The sequence below is a fragment of the Trachemys scripta genome, chromosome 2 (genome assembly GCF_013100865.1).
Source record: "Trachemys scripta elegans isolate TJP31775 chromosome 2, CAS_Tse_1.0, whole genome shotgun sequence".
Lineage (NCBI taxonomy): Eukaryota > Metazoa > Chordata > Testudines > Emydidae > Trachemys > Trachemys scripta.
The window spans coordinates 153,476,861-153,503,077 of NC_048299.1; positions in this window are offsets into that span (position 1 = coordinate 153,476,861).

A 26,217-nucleotide genomic window follows, 5' to 3' on the forward strand; every position below is an offset into this window, starting at 1 on the left:
TTTGGACTAGAGGAACAAACTTTTTCTCAAATCTATTCAGAGTGGTTCTGTTTTCCCATCCCTTTGAAAATGGTTCAGGAAAACAGAAGTGACCACTATAGCCCTCAATTCTGAGAGCCCAATTTTTCTGAACATATCAATGCATAGAATTTCTTTTTACAAAGCCCTCTGAAGCCAAAGCAATTGGGTTGATGGACTTTGACTCATCAGAGGAAGAGCACAATCAATTATCTAATCTCTTGAGGAGGAAAAAAAGGCATGCGAGCCATGGCGTGTAATGGGAAGTACATTCCCTGGTACAATGTTTTGATATTAACATCTCGCATGACGTCAGGCTACAAAATACAAAAGTGCTTTTTAGAAAGGTTCTGTTTTTAAAAGTTAAACACTGGACTATAATCAGGCTTCGGGGAACAATACATTCAACATTAAGATGATCAAACAGACCCTAATATCTCCTACACACAAAATTATTGGAGCTAACAAGGTTGCCAACAAGGACTGGGAATAGAACATAGAAGCATCCCTAAATATTTCCCTATGTTGAAAATTAATGAACCAGTCTCAGAGCTGTCTGGATGATGGTTACAGGAACTGCACACAGGATACTTACCTCTACCCATAAGAAAGCTGGGCCAACCTCACAAAAATTGCTTTCTGGAGTCGGAGAGACTGGAGCTTCTCAGAATGTGTCTGTGCAAAACTAAGGCAAAGTCTCACAAATTATCAGGGACCATAAACTAGAGGACACTGGGAAACCAAAAGCATAATCTAAATACAGAAGACTGACTGTGGAAGCAATGTGACACAGCAGAGATTGCACTAGAAAGTGTCTGTCTCACTGTTCAAAATATGTGGGTACATGAGAGTTATCAGGAATGATAAATGACCTTTTAATAAAGAAGCAACTTTAGCCCCCTCTGACATATCTGGGGTGGGGAAAATCTTCCTTTTTTATACTTTGGCATCATGTGTACAGTTGGACACTGGATATGTCTACACTGGGGGAAAAAGGTGTATTCTTAATTCTTGTTAGCTAACAGGAGTTAACATGAGGTAAAATTCCATTGCCTGTTCCTCCAAGAGTCTTAGAGCCTCACATAAGTACAGCACCAGTCTAGACACAGTACCTCAAGTACAACTTTGCAGTGTGGCTGCTCACACTAAGGGTACGTCTACACTGCCCGTTGGATCAGCGGGTAGAGATCGATCTAGCGGGGATTGATTTATCACGTCTAGTATAGATGCGATAAATCAATCCCCGATCACTCTGCCATCGACTCCTGTACTCCACCGTGGCAAGAGGCGGAAGCGGAGTCAACAGGGGAGTGTTGGCAGTCGACCCTATACCGTGAGGTCGCGAGGTAATTCGACCTAAGATACGTCGACTTCAGCTACGCTATTCTCGTAGCTGAAGTTGCATATCTTAGGTTAATCCCTCCCCCTCCCCCCTGCCCCCCCAGTGTAGACCAGCCTAAGGCTAGGCCAACTCAAGTGCCAATTAATGGAGTAAAGTGTGCTGTGTAGACAAGGCAGGTTGTAGTTTTAGCACAAGTTAGCTGGTCAAAGTAAACCATAGACTCCCCTACAGTCTTTAGCTTGATCAGCTTTTGCCAAAATCATGAATTCCCATATCTGCACTAGTATTTAACCTTGTGTTGAGAACTCACCATTTTTTCTAGTGAAGTCAAGGCCACAGAGCCCTTTAGGCCCTGATACTAGATCCATCCTGGCTTTGAAGGTGCCCATCACTCTAATACCTAGGACATGCCATTATTCAGCATTGGCACTGTAGATCTACACTGAGCTGTTCACAGTTGTGACCTGGTGCTATAAGTTATGAAATTCAAATTGATTCACCTTCAGTTGCAAGATAGTCTATTTGGAAACCCTTCTTCTGCATTAGGATTAAAGACATTTTGGGTACATATTTTATAAGGACTTTGAAACAATTAAACATCTTCAACTTCTAGCAATTATTGTTGGAATACTAAGACTTTCTTCCTTAATCCCATCTATATAGTTACAGCTTCCTTCAGCTTCTGCTTTTCCCTAGACTTTGATCACCTGCTTTTTGTACAGCAGATGAACGATCACCTAATACTGAATATTTGTTTTCCAAGTTGCCCATTTTTGAATAATAAATCATAGGGCAAGGATAATAAATCAAAAGCACATCCCCACACATATCTCAATGGAAAAAAGCATCTGGTACACTGGAAATGAATTATCAAATACCAAGAGAGACTCTGTTTTAATTCATTATTCACCAAGACAGCTTTCTTTAGAGCATTAACACAATTAATACTTACATAGCGAATTATATCTTCATGCACCCTTACCAAAGCTAATCTCTAGTTCTCTCCCACCCATATGTAGTCTCATTTTTAGCAAAAATTTTGAATATCTGCTTAGTGTTTTTCTTCAGTACATCTCAAAACATTTTACAAATGAGGTCAGTACAATCACTCCCCTCTTTTCTTTTTAAATAGATGATGAAACTGGCACAGGGAGGTGAAGTGACTTGCCCAAGGATACCCAGTGGACCAGTAGCAGAGCCAGGAATAGAAACCAGGTCTTCTGAATCCCAGTCCAGTACTCCAATTCACTAGACCACACTACCTCACATGTAGAGAAGTATATTGAAAATTTAGTACACCATAAAGGTTAATTTCTGAAAAACATGAAATTAATAGATTATTAATCGTCATATTTGATTCAGTCTTTTAAAAAAATTCTGAACTGGAATGCTGCAGAAACCAGAGGACCTTGCCAGTTTTATGTCAATCTTATCATAGACACAGTGATCTCGTATATTGTGCTCACAAAGTGAGCTCTAGGATCTGCAGATCTCAAGCAATCTACAAGGGCAGCGAAGGGACTAAAGTCCCATTCTTGTGCACCTTAGAATCTCCAGGAGGGCAACTTTATGCACCTTAATGACAATGAGAGCATCATCCACATTTCAAGGTCACACCGTTGTCTGCCAAAATACGTTTGATGCAAGAGAAAAATGTAACTTGCACTATTACAGGGTCGTTACTTCCAACAACCACATGAAAAAGGTAAAAAGAGATCATAATTAAAATTAATGATACCAAAATTCTTCACAATTTTATCAGATTATTTTTGTTTAGCCAGAAGACAGAACTCAGATTACACCTGAATTTATACAATTTATTAATTTAATTACATAAATATTAATAAATAAGTAAGGAATTACAGAAAGTAAAATAAGGTGATATGACAGTCAAAGTTAAAACTATAAATTTAACATGGAATATTCCAATTTTTATCAAGTAGGTATATATACTCAAACCTAGTTAATTCATTTCATACATCGTAAAGTAGTGATTTTAACAAAATCATCTTAGTAGAGAACAGAATTAACTACCAGTATAAATCTTTTAATACAGGACAATACTTCACTGGCAGAAGTAGAGGTCAAGAGTATGCCACAATTAATTACACTTTAAAAAGCTCAATAAGGTTTAAGGGATCCCTAACGCTGCACAAATGCTAAACTCTTGAAAGTCTCTGGAGATACCTTTTTTCTGCTTGGTCACCTTTATTCCAGATTTTGGAATTAGGCGGCTCCTGGATCCCCATTGAGTTTAAAATTTAAAATTAATTGCTTTTAAACACCTACCCTAAATTAACTTTCACACCAATAAAATTGCACCGAACAGGCAACCTCAATTTTGTCCTCTAAGTACATCTAATAATGTACATATACAAAAACATCTAAAATTTTCAACAATTCGCACTAAACCAATACCTGAAAAACAGTCATCACAAAATACTGTACCTCTTCATAAATATTAACACTTAACAGAAAAAATACCTGCATAAAACATCCACATCATCAACCTCGAGCATCCACTTAATTCAACAAGCATAAAAACTCATTAAACCACCACTATTACCACTTATATCAATATAAACAACTACCAAAAATACTCTACTTCTTCTGACACAATAGGTGCAAAGTAAAAATTGCAAGTGTGGTACAATTTGGTTGGTGTGACCGTTTGGTAGAGTAAGTGTTTGAAAGTTGTGAAGTGGGGGGAGTAACTGCCAGTTTCCAGAACATTTAGTTTTGTTTGCTTGTTTTTAGAAATATGTGAGAGATACAGAGCTTTAAAAATATTAAGTTAGGTGTTAGCTGGAGTAAATGTTAATATTTTCAACCTTAACTTTCTTTGAAGAGGTTTTTTTTTTTTTTAGAGGGTCTTGGGGATGAGTGGAGAATACAAACACATGTCTTCCCTTCAGTTACATCTTTTAACTTCTAGTAGGAAGTTATGATTTAGTGAGCTATGCTCCGATAGTACTTGTGTGTTTAAGGTCTCTGCATTACAGATTCACAATTATTCCTTAGTACATAAAGTATTAGTCGCCCAACTATATAAAAGTCACACACTTAAGTCAAAGGAATACATTTTCTAAGATGTGTGTAACTGTTTTACATAAAATAAGGTAGTCACCTTGGTAAAATATACATTTTAAATACTAGGTTACATATCTACATGAAATCAACATTAGTTTTATTGATAATTTCTAATTGGCCACAGGTGGAAACTTAGTTTAATTCCATATGGCATCATAGATATAGTACTGTTTTGGTATCTAAAATGGACTTTCTTCCAGGCTGAGAGAAAGGAGAGAGATTAATAGTGTACTGAATGAAAAAGGTTTTCCAACACTCTTCAGGGTGGCCATCCTACATCTCAGTTTTCTTCTATTGTTTTCAAATAGTTCTTCAGCTTTGAACAACTTGCAGTAGGCAACAGAGACTTTAAGAAAGTAAAACTGACTGCTTGCTAAACAGAAGCCCAAATCACCAAGCAATGACATGAAAATGACTCATGAAAGAATGGTAAAGCTTAAATTTCATGAATTAAATAAAAAAGATACATCTTGCTTTTCTACTAGTATAAGAAAATATGATAAATAAAGCACGCTTTATGGACTCATTAGTAAAAGACAATTTGAGAGGACATGATGATAAAATAAAATGACATATCAGATCTCATGTGGCACAGGTAGTTACAAAATTGAAAGGTCATAGCAGGAAACTGTTCTCCAGTCTTCATGCAGTGTTGAGGTGCCACAAGTAATTGAGCTTCAGAGTTTGTTATATACTGTCTATTAACATTAATCAGCATTTGACAAGTGGCAGATACTAGACATTTTCTTCAATTTATCCTTCCAATGCACTCATATACCATGCTGCTGGACATGGTATAAACCTGAAGAGAAAACAAAAATATTATTTTAATGCCATGTTAATTACGCTACACAAGAAATATTTAGTATTGCATAAGGAAATCTATTAATGCACTATGTTAGAAGAATTTATATTCATTATGTGAATTTTTAGTATGATTTACTTTTGAAAAAGATCACACAATTATATTTTGAGCTCAGCATTTGTTTCCGTTCTTATTTTTCACAGGCCTTTAGCTTCTCTTTTCTTGTTTTTAGGTTGGGTGCTTCAATTTTAACCAATTCTCCATAAGAGGATATAAACAATGTGCAAAACAGTTATAGCAGACTTGCAATGCTATTTGAAATTCTAGAAACAAAAAACAGACACATGTTAAATGTTGAAAGACAGTACAAAATACATTTTAAAAAGATGTAGACACAAGGATAAAGTACTGATTTGGTTATTGAAAAAAGAGACTGATTTTCAAATTACTGGCATCTCTTTCAAGCTCTGGAATGAATCAATAAAGGGGACAGAGCTATAGAACCACAAATGGAATAAAAGTATATTCACAGAGAACAATCCCTCAAATGTAAAAGGGGAATAAGTAAAGTGACTATCAATGTATTTAAATAAAAGTAACTCTGGATGGCACACTAAATTAGCACAATTCAGGGAAAGCAAAAAGGCATATGAAGGTAACTAAATAAACCCTATTACAAAGCAAAAGTTTCCAAATTTCTCATTGATAATTACAGGACTAAGAGTTTCTCCACCTTTTTAATACAAGCGACCGGCTTGCTCCGTTCCTAAACTGTGTCAGGGAGATTTAAGGAACAAGTGCCGGTCCTCAGACCAAGGTGTTGAGAAACACGGACCTAAGCAGTTCGAAAGTCTTCCCCCCAAATAAGCAGGAAATAGGTGATCCAGAGCAGCATGGAATTAAAAGGCATGGATACCAAAAAAATTCACATACTGACATTACAAAAATGGACACATGATCCTTTTTCCTGAGCTTACCAGCAACAGCAGCAGGATGTTGGGTCTCCAAGAGCACAGTAAACAGGGAAGAAAGCAGGAGACTTAGCTGCAGAATTCCAGGCAAGTCGGAAGCACAGTGCGAAGGGCCAGGACTCTGGACACAGTTTCATGGGGTCACCATATATAGTGTCTGATGAGACCTGTACCCTGTTTACAGGGTGCTCATGCAGACCAGCTGGCTGTACTTGGCCTAGTGCCAAGAGACTAGAGGGCCAAGACCGGATTCCCTGATTACAGCGCCGTGACTCACCTCAGGCTGTGAAGAAAGCCCAAAGACCAAAGCCCCTCGGAGACCAAACCCTGGTTAGAACCAGGGCATATTGACCTTCCTGTAATCTGCCAGATTTGAAAAGAGAGATGCAACCTGTACCCTGATTACAAGGTGGTCATTGGTATTAGCCAAATAGCAGAGACCATAACCTGAATTACAGGAAGGTCAAGCTCCTCACAGTACCAAAGGACTCAATATGTGACATTCTATAGATACTTGTGATATGCAACCTGATTACAGGGCTGTCACGCAGAATAGTGGGCTGAAGTACAACATAATGCCAAATGATCAAGTGGGCAAAGACCCGGACCCTAGTTACGGGGCGGTCACATTGCTCAAGTTACCAAAGAGCTCAATGTCCCTCGAAAGCCAGGGGGAGGTGACTTGCACCCTGGTTACAGGGCAGTCAGTCTCACTAGTCAGCTAATGGAGCATAATGTCAAAAGGACAAAGCAGCACAGACCTGGACCCTGATTACAGGGTGGTCATGCTACTGAAGGTATGAAAAGGCTCGAGATCCCTATACAGTGTAATTACATGACCTGAGGCCTGATTACGGGGAGGTTACCGTGCCCAGAGTCCCTTTCCTTCTTTTCCATCTTCAGTGACTTGTCTTCTTTCCTCTCTTTGCTTGACATTCCTGACACGCCGTAATGCCAAACGAGCAAGTGGCAAAGACCCAGACCCTAGTTACAGGGCGGTCACACTACTCAGGGTTCCACAGAGCTCAATATCCCCCAGATGCCAGAGGGACACAAACTCTCCCCTAATTACAGGGTCAGGATTCAAACCAACCAGCTGAAGTAGCATGGTGGCAAAAGAATGAAGAATGAACCTCAACCCTTGATACAGGGAGGTTATGCTGCCCAAATACTAGGGGATACTGCCCTACCTGTGAGGCACAGGTGCGTGACTTAAATCACCCTCCTTAATGGCCAGTCATTGCCATCAGCTCACTAAAAAGAACTCAACCTAAACAGAGCAGAAGTGGAGAGACCAGATCCCTATTTACAGGGAGATTACACTATCCAAGCCACTGAAAGATGACATCTGGCCCTTACTCTTCCCTTTTGTGAGGAGGAGGAGGATAAATACATTAATACACTGTGAGCTCTTTTTCCAATTCTGAGAAGAGTAAAGAAAAAGCGCTGCAGCGATTTAACCAAAAAAATAAAAATAAATAACTAAAAATTAAAAAGCTTGCACACCCACTTGTATCACGTAGTCTCGCAAACACATCCATACAAAACAAAGGGGGACTTCCCAGAACAGAAAGAGAGCTCATCGCAACAGGTCACTTGACCCACAGTATTAAACTCGACCAATCTTCCTCCCCTCAAAATAACAAAGGGAAAAGGGACAAGACCTGCACCCTGATTACAGGGTGGGGTCCAAGTGACTAGCCCAACAACCCAAAGGAGCCAAAGGGGAAAGGACCTGAACCCATCTTACAGGGCGGTCCCTTGGGCTAGCCGATTAATGGAAAATATATCACTAGTAAGAGAAAAGGAGGAGACCTGAACCCTACTTACAGGGTGGTCACGCTTGTAAGGGCCCTAAAATAACCCTAATCCCTGATAAATGAGAGAGATTTGACCTGCACCCTAATTACAGGGTGGTCACTCTCATTAGAACGATAAAGGTACATAAAGCAAGGGAGCAAAAGTGCAGAGACCTGCCCCAAATTACAGGGAGGTCACACTCTGCACGGTATCAAAGGGTTAAGTATTTCCTATACTACAGAGTGGTGTGACATGCAACCCAATTACAGGTGGTCACTTTGACTAGATTATCAGCAGGGCATGATGCCAAAACAGCAAGAGGGCAGAGACCTGACTCCGAATTACAGGGAGGTGAGTCACACTGCTCAGGGTTCCAAAGAGCTCAGAATCCCCCAGAAGCAAAAAGAATATGACTTGTACCCTGATTACAGGGTTGTCATCCTGACTACAGGGCCACAACAAGGCATAATGCCAAACAAGCAAGTAGGCAGAGACCCGGACCCTAGTTACAGGGCGGTCACATTGCTCAAGTTACCAAAGAGCTCAATGTCCCTCGAAAGCCAGGGGGAGGTGACTTGCACCCCGATTACAGGGCAGTCATTCTCACTAGTCAGCTAACGGAGCATAATGTCAAAAGGACAAAGCAGCACAGACCTGGACCCTGATTACAGGGTGGTCACTCTGGCCAAGATATTAAAAGGCTCGAGATCCCCATACAGTGTAATTAGAACATAAGAACATAAGAAAGGCCGTACCGGGTCAGACCAAAGGTCCATCTAGCTCAGTATCCTGTCTACCGACAGTGGCCAATACCAGGTGTCCCAGAGGGAGTGAACCTAACAGGCAATGATCAAATGATCTCTCTCCTGCCATCCATCTCCACCCTCTGACAGACAGAGGCTAGGGACACCATTCCTTACCCATCCTGGCTAATAGCCATCAATGGACTTAACCACCATGAATTTATCCAGTTCTCTTTTAAACTCTGTTATAGTCCTAGCCTTCACAACCTCCTCAGGTAAGGAGTTCCACAAGTTGACTGTGTGCTGCGTGAAGAACTTCCTTTTATTTGTTTTAAACCTGCTGCCTATTAATTTCATTTGATGACCTCTAGTTCTTGTATTATGGGAATAAGTAAATAACTTTTCCTTATCCACTTTCTCCACATCACTCATGATTTTATATACCTCAATCATATCCCCCCTTAGTCTCCTCTTTTCCAAGCTGAAGAGTCCTAGCCTCTTTTATCTCTCCTCATATGGGACCTGTTCCAAACCCGTAATCATTTTAGTTGCCCTTTTCTGAAGCTTTTCTAGTGCCAGTATACCTTTTTTGAGATGAGGAGACCACATCTGTATGCAGTATTCGAGATGAGGGCGTACCATCGATTTATATAAGGGCAATAATATATTCTCAGTCTTATTCTCTATACCCTTTTTAATGATTCCTAACATCCTGTTTGCTTTTTTGACCGCCTCTGCACATTGCGTGGACATTTTCAGAGAACTATCCACGATGACTCCAAGATCTTTTTCCTGACTTGTTGTAGTTAAATTAGCCCCCATCATATTGTATCTATAGTTGGGGTTATTTTTTCCAATGTGCATTACTTTACATTTATCCACATTAGATTTCATTTGCCATTTTATTGCCCAATCACTTAGTTTTGTGAGATCTTTTTGAAGTTCTTCACAGTCTGCTTTGGACTTAACTATCTTTAGCAGTTTAGTATCATCTGCAAACTTTGCCACCTCACTGTTTACCCCTTTCTCCAGATCATTTATGAATAAGTTGAATAGGATCGGTTCGAGGACTGACCTTTGGGGAACACCACTAGTTACCCCTCTCCATTCTGAGAATTTACCATTAATTCCTACCCTTTGTTCCCTGTCTTTTAACCAGTTCTCAATCCATGAAAGGACCTTCCCTTTTATCCCATGGCAGCTTAATTTACATAAGAGCCTTTGGTGAGGGACCTTGTCAAAGGCTTTCTGGAAATCTAAGTACACTATATCCACTGGATCCCCCTTGTCCACATGTTTGTTGACCCCTTCAAAGAATTCTAATAGATCAGTAAGACACGATTTCCCTTTATAGAAACCATGTTGACTATTGCTCAACAGTTTATGTTTTTCTATGTGTTGGACAATTTTATTCTTAACTATTGTTTCGACTAATTTGCCCGGTACAGACGTTAGACTTACCGATCTGTAATTGCCGGGATCACCTCTAGAGCCCTTTTTAAATATTGGCGTTACATTAGCTAACTTCCAGTCATTGGTTACAGAAGCCGATTTAAAGGACAGGTTACAAACCTTAGTTAACAGTTCCGCAACTTCATATTTGAGTTCTTTCAGAACTCTTGGGTGAATGCCATCTGGTCCCGGTGACTTGTTAATGTTAAGTTTATCAATTAATTCCAAAACCTCCTCCGTGACACTTCAATCCGTGACAGTTCCTCAGATTTGTCACCTGCAAAAGCCAGCTCAGGTTTGGGAATCTCCCTAATATCCTCAGCCATGAAGACTGAAGCAAAGAATCCATTTAGTTTCTCCGCAATGACTTTATCGTCTTTAAGCGCTCCTTTTGTATCTCGATCATCAAGGGGCCCCACTGGTTGTTTAGCAGGCTTCCTGCTTCCGATGTACTTAAAAAACATTTTGTTATTACCTTTGGAGTTTTTGGCTAGCCGTTCTTCAAACTCCTCTTAGGCTTTTCTTATTACATTCTTGCACTTAATTGGGCAGCGTTTATGCTCCTTTCTATTTGCCTCACTAGGATTTGACTTCCACTTTTTAAAAGAAGTCTTTTTATCTCTCACTGCTTCTTTTACATGGCTGTTAAGCCACGGTGGCTCTTTTTTAGTTCTTTTACTGTGTTTCTTAATTTGGGGTATACATTGAAGTTGGGCCTCTATTATGGTGTCTTTAAAAAGCGCTCATGCAGCTTGCAGGGATTTCACTTTAGTCACTGTACATTTTAGCTTCTCACAACAAAAATCAGGTGTGTATTTTTTTATTATTTGTGTGAAAAAACTTTTATTGTACCATAAATTAGACAAGGCTGTGTTTATTTAATTAGTCTAAGAGTCTCATAGGAACTGCCACATTTTATGTTTCCTAAGATCAGTGCAGATTCTCTTCACTCCAGGTAAGTTATGCAAAAACATGAGCATTTCCAGTGTTTAGAAGGCCCTTCTTTGGTAGCACCTCAGCATTTCCCCCAGGTACTGAGCCATGTCCTCTGGTGTCACCTGAGGTTTTCCCACCCTATCCCTGAGCCCCCTCCAGTCTTACCTCAGCCTTTCCCACCCAGGCTCTGAGCCCCTCTTCCAGCATCACCTCAGCCTTTCCCGCCCAGAACCTGAGCCCCTCCTCCAGTGTTACCTCAGCCTTTCCCGCCAAGTCCCCTCCTCTAACATCACCTGAGCACTCCCCCCTACCTCACTTGATCTACCTCAGCTCTTTTCCACCTCAGCCTGAGCTCCATCCCCCAGCTTGTGCAGCCTCAGGTCTTTACCCAGCCTGCTGCCTCGAATCCCCTTCCTCACCCCCTCCGGTGACATTGGCATTTCCCGCCTGAATGTGACCTCCCCCCCCTGTGCTCTGACCCCTCCCTGTCTGGCTGGAGCCCTGCCACCTGGTGCCCCGTCAGACACTCCCCACCCCCCTCCTCGAGTTACCTCAGCGCTTCCCGCCTCAAGCCCAGCCCTTCCCTCTGCTCGTACCCCGTCTCTGGGTTTGCCCCCAGCCTCCTCCTACCCCCTCAGCATCGTCCCTTCCCACTCTGCAGCAACCTCAGCGCCTCCTGCTTCAGTGCCCTGCGTCGCGCTTTACTGCCCAACCCACGCTCTGGCTCTCACCACCTCAGAGCTTTCTGCCAGAGCCCAGCTGTTTCCTGCCATCTCACTCCTGCCTTGCCTTTGCCCCTCCTGTCACCTCCTCACAACCCGGCCACCCGCTCCTCTTTCTCAGGTGGCACCTCTCGCTGCTTCCCATGCCCCTCCTCATGGCACTTCCACCCCTTCCTGCCTCAGTCGCAGCCCCATAGCTCTGCCCCCATGTGAGAGCCTGGTCCGAGCCCCCCTGCCCAGCCTGCGGCGCTTGTTCCATCTGGCACCAACCTTCCTGATGCTCTGGGGCAGGGGGCTCCTGCACGGTTCTGCCGGTGACTCCAAGTGCTGGGGTGGCCTCCCTCTGCCGCTTCTTCCCGTTGGGCTCCCCCTTCCCTGAGGGCCTGGAGCAGCGTCAGTGCTTCGAAGACCAGGGACCCCGCCTGGGCATGTAGCCCTGTGCCCTGTCCCAGCTTGTGTTGCCTCAGAGGTTATCTCTCAGTGCCGCCTCACAGTTGGCGCTCACTGTCCTCTCACTCTAAGCCCCACCCCGGGCTCGAGCTGACTCAGCCTCCCTCACACCGAACGCCCTTCCTCTCAAAACCATTCCCACCTGGTCTGAGCCCTGCCCCCTGGTGGCCCCATATGGGCTCCATCCAGCCCTCGTGCCCAGGACTGTTTTGGCGCCTGGTGCCGTGGTGGCAGTGGGGTCAGTGCTGAGCAGAGCTGACCCTGGAGGTGCAAGGGGCAGAGCTCACCTCTCAGGCCATTTCCCACTGCAACCCCTACACTGCGCCCACCCTGGACCTTTCTATGGGGAGGTGGGAACAAACCATCCCCTGCTGTCCCTCAGCAGCTCACAGAGCCTGCCTGCACCTGCTTCCCCACAGCGCCCAGCCTGGCCCCATCCCTGCTGTCCAGGCTCTCGTACCAAGCCCACCCTGGCTTCCCTCGTCCCCAGCACCACGGTGCCATGCCGGGCCCTTTGGCAGAGCTCATCACCAGCCCAGGGAGGAGTTGGGCCTCTCCCAGCCTTAGGCAGCGATTTCCCATTTGCACAGCCGGACTCCACTGATGGGAAAGAGAAGCAAGCGACAGCGGCCAAGATCCTCCAAGACTTTTTGGCCCCTCACTCCCGTGATGGCTAAATACCTTTGAGGATCTGGGCCAGTATGGGCAAAAGATACAGCAAAAGTTTCCAGTGTAAATAGATATCCCCTGCATGGGCATCAAAAAGGGAATTACCTGCTCACTGAAATGTGCTGAGGTGCTGTCAACACACCAATGTAGTGTGTTCTCAAGGTTATTCTTTTTATCCATAGAGGCTTAAATGAATCTTCGAGGCAAAAGACTTTCAACCTTGATTTAATTATATGGATGTGTTATATAGCACACAAAAATAAACAACTTACAGTTTTACAATTATATCTATAAAAGTCAAAATGTCATAATCCAGTACCTTTAATTTTAAACCATACTAGAATTACATAGAAATTCTGTTCTCTATTCCCCCTTAAGAAATAGAGTATAGAGAGAAAGAGCAAGAGAGGTATATGTGTCTTTAGTGATAACACAAAGTGCTATCATAATAATCCCAATGGATAGCAGTGAATAAGTTTTTAAGAGGACATATGTAGATTTGTTTTAAAAAAATCACATTCAAGATGATTTGCAAACTTTGACCTTCCTATTTCATGTAGTAGCCCTTTCTGAAGTGTAGTGGAAAATAGGGTTAGAAAATGCAGCTGAATACACATCCACAGGTGCTGCTTTGAATTCCTTCAACTTATCTCGGAATGCCTGTTGTTTAGGTCACCTATTCTGCAGTTATATTATCAAGCAGAATTCAGCTTGAACTATAGATAATGGGTTGATAGTGTAATTTATTTGTCCTGCTGGTAGTTAATAATGGATTTATGGAATGACTTAATATGCTAGCCTTCAGTATTAAAATTGCATGATATTAGAAGGACCTGTTTTCTTATTCCTGTCTGTAGTAGTTTCGGGGTGGGGCTCGTCCCTTCCTGGGGCGCCTGAAAGCCAGGCCGCCCCGCTACAAAGCGAATAACAGTTCTGAGCTCAGGCCCTTTGTGCAGGGGCTGAGCAGACAATTAACAGTTCTGAGCTCAGGCCCTTTGTGCAGGGGCTGAGCAGACAATTAACAGTTCTGAGCTCAGGCCCTTTGTGCAGGGGCTGAGCAGACAATTAACAGTTCTGAGCTCAGGCCCTTTGTGCAGGGGCTGAGCAGACAATTAACAGTTCTGAGCTCAGGCCCTTTGTGCAGGGGCTGAGCAGACAATTAACAGTTCTGAGCTCAGGCCCTTTGTGCAGGGGCTGAGCAGACAATTAACAGTTCTGAGCTCAGGCCCTTTGTGCAGGGGCTGAGCAGACAATTAACAGTTCTGAGCTCAGGCCCTTTGTGCAGGGGCTGAGCAGACAATTAACAGTTCTGAGCTCAGGCCCTTTGTGCAGGGGCTGAGCAGACAATTAACAGTTCTGAGCTCAGGCCCTTTGTGCAGGGGCTGAGCAGACAATTAACAGTTCTGAGCTCAGGCCCTTTGTGCAGGGGCTGAGCAGACAATTAACAGTTCTGAGCTCAGGCCCTTTGTGCAGGGGCTGAGCAGACAATTAACAGTTCTGAGCTCAGGCCCTTTGTGCAGGGGCTGAGCAGACAATTAACAGTTCTGAGCTCAGGCCCTTTGTGCAGGGGCTGAGCAGACAATTAACAGTTCTGAGCTCAGGCCCTTTGTGCAGGGGCTGAGCAGACAATTAACAGCTCCGGCCCTGGGTCAGGGCGGGGCTGCACACCAATAGTCAGTCAGTGGCCCAGGCCTTGTAGCAGGGGCTGGGTCAGTTTGGGTTAGCCCAGGCCCTAGGTCAGGGCGGGGCAGCAAATCAATAGTCAGTCAGGGGCCCAGGCCCCTTGGACAAGGAGGAGGAGAGACTGCCACCCGGCGCGGGGTGGCAGGGGGGAACACAGGCCCACCCACTCCACTGTGTTCCAGCCCGGGGCCCTATCCGCAGCAGTCCGTCTGCCGCGCAGTCAGTGGGGATCCTGACCGCAACACACTGACATGGGTTCGGGGTCTGCTATCCCCGGGCCACTTCCCATCTCCTCCTCCATGGGTACCTGCTCCTCCTGAGTTCCGTCTGCTGGGTCACAGATCATGGGCTCCTCCGGGCCCCGAGCACCAGGTAGGTCTGTCGCTCCCTCTGGGCCCTCGGCGGGGGGAAGCTCAAACCGCTCCTCAGGGTACCGGGCTCTCGGCAGGCTCGGCCAGTCCTCCTCAGGGTACCGGGCTCTCGGCAGGCTCGGCCAGTCCTCCTCGGGATACCGGGCTCTCGGCAGGCTCAGGTCCGCGGGAGCTCGGGCACCAGCGTCTGTCCTCTCCCACTGCCGGCCAGCTACTGAGCGCTGGGGCCTGGCCTTTATACTTCCTGTCCCGCCCCTTGACTTCCGGGGGGCGGGGACAGGCCGCAGTGGCTCCGCCCACTCTGGCGGCTTTTCTGGCTCATCACTTCCTGGGGCGCCTGGAAGCCAGGCCGCCCCGCTACACTGTCCAAATGGCAATCCTCTGAATTCCCTTCTGTTCCCTTCCAACCTAACCCCAGGGATCACTTCCACAGTCCTGATTTACTTTTGCACCTTTCCTGGGTATATTGATCAAGGTAACAGCCTGACAAGGAGAAGGAAATAAAGACACTTATCACAGTGCATACTGTGTATTGCACAATCTAAGCCATGTTAAAGTTTCAAGGATGTTTTTTGGTCCAAGGTAAATAACAGCCATTTACATTTGTATTGCAACAAGGCTCAAATACATTTTGCTTTTCTCCCTTGGATGATAAAAAATCAAAATGACAGGTGACCTTTGTGAAATGAGTTAGAAGGTCCTAGTCCACTTCCTCATGGACGGGTGTCCAGATGCAGAAGCCGTCATTGAATTTGGCATTAATTAGTATTTTTTGTTAGCAGTTCCTGAAATACATTTACTTCTGGAGTGAAACATGACAACTAATTAAGCTAATGTATAGAGCTGAGTGAAGAACAGTAATTTTGCAGAGGTTTTTACTATTTCAAAATCAGATTTCATTCTGGTTCAGAATGATAACCAACATATTTGAAATTCTCTGTGAAATGGAATTACTGATCTCCACCGAGCTCTAACACAGCCTGGTGGGCTGCCCCAGAGCTGGGGAACCTGGGAGCCTTTGAAGCCCTAGATCTGCAGTAGTACAACCTGGTGGGGTGTGCTGGAGCCAGAGACCCTAACAGCCCTGCCTGGCGAGGAGTCACGAGCCTGGGCGCTGGGGTTCCCACAACTTCCAGGCTCCTGGCTTCCCATCAGCCCACCAGGCAGGCAGCTGAGGAGCTGGGAGCCTGGGTTCCCCGCATCCTGCCAGATGGTCTGCCAAGGAGCCAGGCAGGTTTCTGATGGAATCCTGCCTGGCAGGCAAAGGTCCATTGGAAACATGCTTGGTTTCTGTTGGGATTTTGTCACATGTGGTATGAGCTGTTGGTTTATATCAGTGTAGCTGATTTGATCCAGTGGAACTAGTCACTTGAGTAAGTTAACCATGATTTGGCCCAATGTACTGGGCAACCAGCTCCTAGTTGTATTTGTTTTTTTCTTATATCTATATGTCTAAACCCCCTAAAAATTGTATAATTTGGGGTCCCTAATGAGACTAGATGATAATAGGATGATGGATTTTTGAGATTCTCCTTTGTTGACTGCCATCTGGGGTGAAACATGGTACCAATTTAACAGTAAACTTAAAAATCAAAATGTCTTTTGAAAATTGAATTAGCAACTCCTGAGATATAAAGGGTGTATGTGTGCACACAATATATCTAGTGCTTAGAGCTGGGAGTCAAGGCACCTGAGTTCTATTTCTGGCTCTCTGACCTTGTCAAGTCTCTTGCCTTTTCTGTGCCTCAATTTACGGTAAATATGTTTTAATAGTATTTCCCTTCCAAACAGGGATATTGTGAGGCTAAATTAATTACGTTCCTTTAGATTAAAGGTGCTATATAACTGCAAAGCATTATTATTATTTGATATTCTGCTGAGCTTAGTGCCTAGTGCAAGTTTTTAAAGTTGAGGGCAGTAATTCTACATTTATTTTAAGTGGTGTGTGTTGGGGGGCGGGGGTGCAGGGCGACCAGACAGCAAGTGTGAAAAATCGGGACGGGGGGTAATAGGAGCCTATATAAGAAAAAGCCCCAAATATCACGACTGTCCCTATAAAATCCAGACATCTGGTCACCCTAGAGGGGGCAGGGAGGGGGCACAATTTATTGCAATTAACTTTCAGCCTAACAAGCAACAAGAGTCTCAAACTAATATTTTTGACTTTGAAACTTCACTTTGTTTGAAACTTTATAAATATAAGTAACTTCTCATGCAGTATTAATACTCCCTCTCCCAGAACAAGAAAAATAGGAGTAATGGGTAAGTAAGTGAGAACCAGAAAGTATTTGTGCTTCCATGCTCTTAAAAAAGGGGAGAACCCATTAAAAAACGAAAAACAAACAAACAAAAAAACAGGACTTTAAAAAAAAAAATCAGAGATACAATTCTATTAAAGAAAAAGAAAATCTCAGTCATCACAAAACCAAGACTTATGCACTGTGGGTGGGATTCTCCACTTACATCACTCTTAACCTAGTGCATTTTCAGTTTACATCAATGAGTGAGAGCAGAAAATCAGACCTTGTCATTCTTCCCTTTCTTTCATACATAGACACAGAAACAAGGTGGGTGAGGTAATATCTTTTATTGGGCCAGCTTTTGGTGGTGAGAGACAAGCCTTCAAACTTACATGGAGTTCTTCTTTAGGTCTGCGAAACTAACTCACAGTGTTATTGCTAAATACAAGATGGAATAATTGTATTTAGGAGTAACACTCTGAATTAAGTATCAGAGGGGTAGCCATGTTAGTCTGGATTTGTAAAAAGCAACAGAGAGTGCTGTGGTACCTGAGTAGACTAACTGAGTTAGTTTCCCAGACCTGAAGAAGAGCTCTGTGTAAACTCAAAAGCTTGTCTCTCACCACCAGAAACTGGCCCAATAAAAGATATTTTCCTCATCACCCTCTTCTCTTGAATATCCTGGGTCCAACATAGTTATACTAACACTGCATATATACATACACACACAATAGCCATGTGATAAATTCTATAGATACATCATAAATATTTATCATATACCTTTTCAATTTATCACATCATATTCCTCAAACCTCTGAGCAAAGGAATACAATAGTAGTACCTACCCCATTTTTAAACAACCAGACAAAAAAACCCCTCTCTACTAGGATATTTTTAAATCAGTTGAATGTAACTGTGATGGGGAGTAATATTTTCCAGGCTGGTATGGGGTGAATATGGCTCAGAAGCAGTTAGGTAACCTTATAGGGCACACCTGAGGGAGTTAGTCTTGATAGGCAATCTCTGATTGTGAATGTAGCCCAGCTGGGCAGAAGCAGGCAGGAAGTTTGCTGCAGAAGGCTGTAGTGTGGGTGTTTGTACCTACTTTCTGAGCTTAGAGAGAGATAAAGGAAAAAATGTAGAGAGATGATAGAAGCTCTGGGATCTTGGTTCTGAGGGAAGGGTGGTGGATTAGGAAGCCTGATAGAGTAGGAAGCAGCTCAGGGAGATAGAAGCAAGGTTTGGGATAGAGTAGACCTTGGCGGTTAAAGACAGGGTTCTTGGGTTGGAGCCTTGAGTAGTGGGTGGGCCTGGTATTCTCTACTAGCTACTGGGAAGAGGTATAGGCTTGGATTGGAGGACTTCTGGGAAGAATACTCTGATACCTTAGAAGGGAAAACTATAATGACCTGGCTGGAAGGGAGGCTACACTGCATACAGAGAAGGGGAGAGCACTGTAACTTCTGGAGTGTGAGAGAAGTCAGTGTGAACAAGAGATGGAAGAGGGCATCAAACTGGGTGGAACTATTACCTAGTCACAGAGAGGAGACCCAGTGGTGAGTAGAGAACCCTGTTATAGTAACATATTTGCAAGGTGTTTTATTAGTTTTAATGGTATGCATTTGAGAAGATGCACATCTACATGACCATTGCAATGGTATTGCCACTAGGAAGTTACGTGACCATCCTAGATTTATGCCAATAAGACTTTTTCAATAAACCTTTTAAGCGTTCTCTCTCTGGCCTGAATTTGCAGAATGCTGAGCACATCCAATGTCTATTGACTACAACAAACTTGAGGCTGTTCAGGTAGTCTTAGAATTGGGCTCATAATAGGCCAAACTTACCAGTGGTGTAAGCAGTTGCAGTCTGTTAAAGCCCAGAGGGTTGTGCCTGATAACATAAATGGCTGCTGTTCAATAGAATTTTATACATATTCTAAGCTACATTATTTTAATACAATTTATGCTTTTATTTTTGATTCCCCTTTGTGTGTCTCTGTAACAGTCACTGGGTTTCTCTTTTACTTTAGGGTTGTGTGGTGTGGGTGTGTGTGGTGTTGTTTTTTTTTTAAATGCTAAATCTATTTTGATGACCCTCCGATGCCTTCTGCAGACACTTATCCTACATCCATTGAGTCTGATTTGATTTAGCCCCCTTGCTTTATAAATGTTTCTGTTATACCCATGTGTTTCAATCTATGACTTGGCAAATTTCCGGCACGTAAAAATCAAATTTTCGGTGGCTCTGCTTACTCTTTATTGTGCTGAGATCAATAGATGAGAACCCTTAACCTAGCAGTGTGCCAGAGTGCCTGACATGTATTCATAAGAACAGCCTATAAATTCAATGGAAATATTAGGTTGAAGGGGCATTCATGCTTTGAATAGCAAGTTTTCTTCAGCTTTTTCCACTCTGCTTTACACAAATTGGCCTTCTAAAAAGGCTTTAAGTCCTTCAAAGTCTGTGCTTTGTAACTGAGCACCAAGGCAAAGTAGAGATATTTAACTCCCAACATAATTCCCTGGGCACTAAATTATAAGTTATTTACTTTCCCCAGTTAATTGAAATGGACAGTTAACAAAACTGTTAGTTACGTTCCTGCTCTGAAAAGTGTATATATTATTTTAGGCAACATTAAGCATTGCCATATACTTTTTTCCGCCCATTGAATATTTACTTCTTAGTTAGATTTGTCATCTTGGACAAGGTGGGGCCACATTATTCTCCCATGTGGAATGGTAGAAATCTAGAATGATTCTGCTGACCTCAGTGGAATCACTGTATTCTTTATACCAATGGAAGTAAGAGCAGGATTTGACCCATCATCAAAAAACTTTTGCAGAGAGATGTGTATAACAAAACAGCATGTCACTATTCATCATTTTGAATGTTCTGATAGTTCTTTTAAAAAGAACCACAGCCAGCTAATTTTTTGGTTGGTACTGTTACTCAGTTGAGTTACAGGATGGTTTATCTTTGTACTCAAAGAAACAAACATAACCTACTAGGACAGCATCTATTTTAGGATAGAACATTGGTTTAACATATGAAAACCATGAGCCAATCATCATTGGTGTAGATCCACTGAAATATCTCTGCTTTCAATCCTGGCCATCCTAAGTTTTATGCCAATAATTACTTATACAGAGCCTGGAGCGTGGTAATGTGGGTGTTTATATCCAGACTATACCCTGGCTTTGGAGAGTTGATAGTCTAAATAAGATAGAGTCAATATGAAGTCTGTGCACGGCTTCAGTTTCACTTTAGCACCCGCAAGTGGGACTTATGTGCTACATAAGCCTTGCTTGTACTGACCACTTGCATAGGAGTGAATGCCACCTGTGATACCTGACATAATGATGCTCCACCTCTTTCTTTAAAAAAAAAAAAATACGTCAAAGCTTGAGAGAATATGCAGTTCACGACTTGTTGGAGCTCTGCAAAAATAACCCTTTTCACTTATTCGGAGTGTGTCCCAAAGACCCGCAGTTATTTTAGTCAGAAATGTCAATTGATGAATTATATGTATGTGTGGGGAAGAGGGAGTGTTAGTTTCTTTTGGAGGGTCTTGTATATTTCTCTTCCGTGCAGTGTGTAATACTGTTCCAGAGACATGAAATCAAAAATCTGACTGCTGAATGTGGCTTTGTGTAGCAGTAGATTTAATTTTTCTTGAAAATCTTGCCCTGGGCTATTTTGAAAAGTACATTGCTGTTGAGGTTTCAGAGCAATGAATTTGTTTCACATGAATGCTGGCAAAATCCAAGCCTGACTTATCCCCCTCTGTGCAATTCTAGCACTGGGTTTCAGGGAGGGCCAGATAAATTTAAATGCATGTTGAGATGACACCCCTGACTCCACCTATTAAAGATTCATTTGGCTTGAGAACATGTTTGGGTTTTGCAAATGATTACAAATGGCAAGAAGGCTGACTGCTGGCAAGAGAGATTGTACAGTGTGAGCCTGATAGGCGTGACAAAATGAAAGCAACCCTGGTTTCCACCTACATGTTGTTGCAAGCCTTCTGAACATCTAGTCAGTTGAAGCAAGACTGAAACTGGGCTGCATTGTACTTGTAACCCTTAACTGTTTTACAGTGCCACAGGGCACGCCCACCTGTTCCTGAAACTGGGGAAGGCTTCAGGTTGCTCTTATCCCCTAACTAGTCTTGTATCACTAGAAATCATTAGCTGGGGATTCCCTCAATTCCTAATACACAGCATCATGACAACCAATTCAGACAAACAAGTCCAGCAGGACTTTTGCATTTCCCTTACTTTAACCCAGAAAGTAGAGTCCTAATGACTTTCCTGACGAAAGCCGAAGAAATGTTCAGCAAGGGGCTGGGGGTCAGGACTGCTGGGTTCTATTTCCCAGTTCTGGGAGAGCAGGAGTGGGAATGAAAGACCCAAGGCTATTCTGGGTGAAATTCATCCTTTGTTCAGAGGGCTGTTAGTAGGCCTATTCACCACATAAGCAATTAAAACAGGTATTATGTAGTGCAAATACCTTGTGGTGGCCCTATGTACAGGGATGAATTTCATCCTATAGGGTTAGTAGGATTGGGGCGGGAAGCTGCAGAATGAAAAGGGGATTAATTATGGGTTTATTAAAATCATTTTTGAGATGTGCATTTCTCCAACAGTTTGGGCTGGATTCTCCAATCCCCACTTTATACCAGCTGTGTAGTGGAAAGTGAATTTGTCAGCCAGGATTTCTGCAGCGGGGGGCTTCTCCACTGCTGTAAAGCTGGCACAATGGTGTAGTTGCCTCCTACATTTGATGCCCACCCAACCCCTGGTGTAACGGGGAGGAGGGAGTGGGTGGAGCTGAACATTGTACCTGATCCTTTGCTGTTGGAAAATCCTTACGGAGCTTTGGCCACTGACAGAAGTAGAACATGTGGCCTACTCCCAAACATCTGCAGGTGTCCAAGGTTCAGGGAGTCATAAGCAGCTTCTTGTGTCTGTCACTGTCCACAACTTATACCACATGTAGTAAAGAAGCAGGGCCTTTTCTCTTTGTTAGAAACACATCCTGATGATGAGTTTTGTATGCTTCCTGCCACTGATGCTTCTTTACTCCTAATGTGCAAAGTGTTATAAACCTTTGCCTCAAGGCAGAATATGTACAGTACAATGCTTTGCCTGTAGTCTGTAGAAGAGACTTTAGCTCAACCAAAATAGGCCTTGCTCAACCAAAATAAAGAGTATTCAGATAGCTTCTTGCACCACCTTAACTAAATGGATTTTAAAATAGCACCTTTAGCTAAACCAATAAATTTTTTTTTTCTTCGCTAGGAAAAAAGGTGTCTTTAACTTGTTAGCTAACGTATAGCAACTAGCATGAGGTAAAATCCCAGTGAAGATAAGGCATTATGTAGTTTTCTCATGAGTTACCAGATCAAGGTAAACAATAAGGTCCTCCATAGACTTTAACACTACTGGCTAACACTTGTGAAGACAAGGCAGCTTGTAGTTCTTACTAGACTTTTACCTCATGCTAGTTACTATGTGTTGGCCAACTCGAGTTAAGAACATGCCTTTATTTTCTTACTGAAGACACGGTATGTGTCGACAATGTCTACTTTAGAAGTAGGCAAAAAAAATTATTTAGCAAAATCAATTACTTTTCTGCTCATGCACAACGAGACAACAGTTTGTAATTTGTTTGAAAATAGAGTAATTTCTGTGCATGATGTATGCACATTGTACATGAGGAGCATATTGCAAGTATTTGATATTTGAGCTAGTTCAGTTTTTAGTGAAAATCATACCTCCCTATCTGCACACATGATCCTCTATTGCTATATGATCTGAACACCTCATAACTATGAATAGTTTGTACTCTGATAGAGCCCCTACGAGGCAAGAAAGTGTCATTGTCCTCATTTTATCTGGGGAGGAATGAGGCACAGGATAAGTTAAGAGACTTGCTCAAGGTCTCATGAGAAGTCTATGGCAGAGCCTAGAATAGTCCAGATCACCTGAATCCTATGCCAATGTTGTAACTGTTGGACCATGGTTTTTTTTGGAGTGGTTTCTGGTCATGTAGAAGGAACCCCAAGAACACTTTCAGGTCCCTATCTTCCAGCTAGAAGAGCCCATTGCAGAGGGAAGGAAAAAGAAAACACACCGGTTTCATCTGCTGTAAGTGTCCTTGTGGGTCTGTGTAGCTACCAATGTGGCTTTTATTATTATTATTATTATTCTTGCTTGTCTGCTTGCTTCCTTTCCCTCCATCTCTCCATTGCTACAGCCTGTCTTTGTTGACTAAATCAATCTTTCCTGTCCTTCTGTTTTTTATTAAAGCCACTGTTGCCTTTTGTTGTCTGGAATTGATCCCTTGTGAAGGAGAGAGGTTGGGGGGAGGAAGGTCCATAAATGGAGTAAATCAAAGCCAAAAGAGCATGATATTTAACAGCTTGGGTTTGCAGCAGTAAAGGGCAAATTCACAGGTGTCACATAGAGTGCTTTCATAGCCCAGAGGGGAAATTCCAACAAGGACTGCCTGCTGCAAAGTACAATGGTGTGAGGTGATTCGTGGGTCACTTGCACACAGCTCTCTTGATGGATTGCAGAAACTCTCCTGTACTGATCTTAGCTACATCCTTGCTGCCTGGGGTTTTCTGACAGGCCTTTTCTTTTGTCAATAATGGACTCTTGCCTCCTGCTCCGTATCTTTTTCAACATAGTTACAGAAAATCCCCAGTAATCAATAGCATAGCCCTGATGATCCAACAAATTGTGCCTGGGGTGTCCTTTCTTTATCTCTTGACTTCTCCAAAGCAATTGACCATTTAAACCAAGAGCCAATGTGCAAATGTATACAAGTACTTTTTAGCTAATGCTGTTGACTGTACCTTCCTCTAGTCAGGAAAAGGACTCCAGGAAGGTAAACCTGGATTTCTAGCGACCAGAGTGGGTACGCTTTACAGCTACATCCAATACCCTAAAGTTCTGATCCAGTATCCATCACGATCAATTGGAACCATTCCACTAACTTCAATGGGCATATCTACATAGCAACTACACACTTGTGGCTGGCCTGTGCTAGTGGACTCGAGCTCATGAGGCTTGGGCTGCAGGGCTATTTTATTGCTGTGTAGATTTCTGGGCTCTGGCTGAAGCCTGGGCTCTTGGGATGGGAGGGTCCCAGAGCTCAGGCTCCAGCTTGAGCCCAGAAGTCTACACAGCAATGAAACAGCCCCACAGCCTGATTTGGCTGGCATGGACAAGCAAGCCACAGGCTTGTCTTTGCTGTGTAGACGTACCCTTAGGGGACAGGGAGTCAGAAACCCTAGTTACTGTTCTTGGTGATGTCACTTGTGCTCTTCATGCCTCGGTTTCCCTATCTGCAAAGTAGCTGTAATACAAAATTAACTCACTGTCTGGATTGTGACACTTTAGGCCTGGTCTAAACTAGAAGATTATTGGCTTATCTATGTTGCACAGGAGTCCGAAGAATCCACACGCCCTGAGCGACATAGTTAAGCTATCCCCTGGTGTAGACCATGCTAGATCAACAGAAAAATTCTTCTATCAACCTCTCCCATTGGGGTAGGTAGTGTCTTTGCTGAAATACTGCAACTGTGCCACTGTAGTGCGTTAACTAAGGTTATGGCTACACTTAACACTCAAATGCGTTGAGATCTCTGGATTGAAAGCAATATGTAAAAGTAAAATATTGTAGACTTTAAAGTGTCTCAAATGTAGCACTCTTTGAACATTTTCATTTGTCTTCTGGGTTATGTTGATACTAAATGATGGAAAACTTTAGACTAAAGAGATGTCATTTCTGGCTTCCTGCAGCATTTTATTTTATTGATTTCCGCCTTCGTTCTGGGTCTTGGTTCATGAGCAGACCTTGCCAAGACACTTTTTTTTTTTTTTTTTTAATTTCTCATATTAAAGATGACATCACCAGCAGCACAGATCCCCTTACTACCTTGCTGAGGCATTTGGTCCAGCCTTGACTTAGAGGAAAGAGTGCCACCTGCTGAGTCATTAAAAGAATTGCCCAAAATCCCAGGCTCTGTTTTGGAAAGTCTCCTGCCTGTTTTGCTGCTTGTGAGATCACAAGACTAGTCAGATGTGTCATGCTATCATCACCAAACATTAAGGGCTTATTGCTGGTGACGTACAAGTAAAGGTAAAATACCCAGTTACTTCAACTGAGGACTAGTTCCCTAATCCTCATATGTGAAGGTGGCATTTGTAGGCTGGCCCAATGATCAGTAGTACAAGAGTAATTGGTGTACTTCCTCTTTGATAAACACCAATTTCATGTTCAGTTACATTGGTGTAAAGCTGGAATACTATAACTCTCCTCCATGGGTCATTAATAGAGTTTGAAAACAGAACCCTCGTCACTGCAGCGCAGACTACCACCAATTGAGCTAAAGTCACTCAATTTGCTGGCAATAACAGGTGGCTATCTTCTAGTGGACTAAAGGAGTGAGTAACACTATTTGTCAGGGTTTTATATTGTCTATTGGTGTTGGAGTCATGCCAGATTTACACTCCTGTAATAGAGATCAGAATTGAACACTCCAGCTTCATCAGAGAGGTCAGAAACTGTACTGCCAGTCAATGTCAATTGTCTTTCTACCAGAGATTCCAAGGCATCCACCCATCACTCTAAGTACAACTCCTTTTTCCTGAAAAGAGTGATTCTAGAGGTGTAGAGAGACATAGCTCAGTTGTTCTTCAAATATTTCCTTTCTGCACAACTCGGGCAGCCCTCTACTCAACACCACTTTAAAAATAAGTAAATTACAAAGACCGAAAAATCAGTTGTGAGAACATGGACTATAATTGGGCTGGAAGGAGGAAAAAGAATAGAGGATACATATTTTAAGTAGTGCACACAAGTACAACTTTTTTGCATCCACTCCACTTTCACTTCATAGATACAGTTGCG